This window comes from Psammomys obesus, unplaced genomic scaffold, assembly GCF_907164565.1.
Source record: "Psammomys obesus unplaced genomic scaffold, mPsaObe1.curated_primary_1811, whole genome shotgun sequence".
NCBI classification, from domain to species: domain Eukaryota; kingdom Metazoa; phylum Chordata; class Mammalia; order Rodentia; family Muridae; genus Psammomys; species Psammomys obesus.
The window spans coordinates 1,451,945-1,453,331 of record NW_026596725.1 but is presented as its reverse complement, the minus strand read 5'-3'; positions in this window follow the sequence as shown (position 1 = coordinate 1,453,331).

Below are 1,387 nucleotides of genomic sequence, written 5' to 3'. Positions count from 1 at the left end.
TTCTTTCTTTCTTTCTTTCTTTCTTTCTTTCTTTCTTTCTTTCTTTCTTTCTTTCTTTCTTCTTTCAGGACCTATGAGGGCATGGGACTTTTTGTGCACCCTTTTCCTCTTTAGTGCTTAAAGCCTGCAATTTTTTACCTAGATTTAGAATATATGTGATTGGTCTTCAAGCACACTAAACATATCCTTTCCAGGCAAAGCCAGGGGCAACAGAAAATCTTTTGGGATGTTTCAGGAACCCGTTCAACTGGCCTGACTGCCATTTCGGTTAAACTTCAACCGTAGTCCAGACTGAAACAGGCTCCTTCCACCCTGCTGTGTGCGAGCTCTCCCGGCTTTCCAGCTGAAAATTTAGGCAGCCAGGAGTAATTTACTCTCTCTCTCCTCCCTACCTCCCCCCCCCCCCCCCCCCCGCCCCAGTCTTCTCTCCTCTCCTCCCTCTCCTACCCCCTCTTTTTGCCCTTCTCTCACCCTCCCTTTTTCTTTCCCTCTCCCCCTCTTCTTTCTTCTCTCCCCCCTTTCTCTTCTCTCTTCTCTCTTTACCCCTCTTCTTCTTCTCACCTTCCCTCCTGTTCCATTTAGTCGTTTATTCTTCATAAGCAAAGAACGAGCATTACTCTGATTACTTTAATCCCTCTACATAAAGCTAGAGTTATTTCCACCGGGGCCCCAGCCCCGCCACTTCACGTTTGCTGTGGGTGATGCATTGTTTAGCATAGTTTAACGCCCTGGACTTGAATATAAACCCGTCTGTTAGGAAAGAAATAGAGGCCGAATGGAAACGAACCCCACTAGGAAGGGACGCGGTCCCTCAGTACGCTACCACAAAGAGGAAGCGAAACCAGAATCACCCCAGAAAGAAAATGTCTCTCTCCCTCTCTCTCTCTCCCCCTCCCTCCTTCTCTTTTTCCTTTCCTTCTTTTTCTCCCTCTTATTTTCTTCTTGACTTTTTCCCTCTGCTACTTTCTTCCTTTTCCCTCACTTTTTCATTTACCTCCAAATGAGGTCTTAGGAATGGAGGACACAAGGCTCTGGCTCCAGGAGCCCTTGCCAGACGCCCTAAGGAGTGGCAGTCACTCAGCGGACCCGGCCAGCTCGGTGGGGACGAAGCTGGCGACTTCCTCCAGACTCCCCATAGGTGGGCTAGGCGAAGACCTGCGAAACTGGCCCCCGGCTTCCACTACAAGGCTCGCGGCTCGGGTTTCTTTCCGGACCCATTCGCGAGCCGGGGCTGTCCGCCTCCGCCTGGTGGTCCAGCCTCGTGCTGCCAGTGCCGGCAACCGGGGTCTCATCACCTCTGCGTTCTGCTCTTTAACTTTCCCTCTCCGGCTCCCGCCTCTTCCCCCGGATTCACTGACTCCCTTTCGCTTTCTTTCCTCTTTCCGCT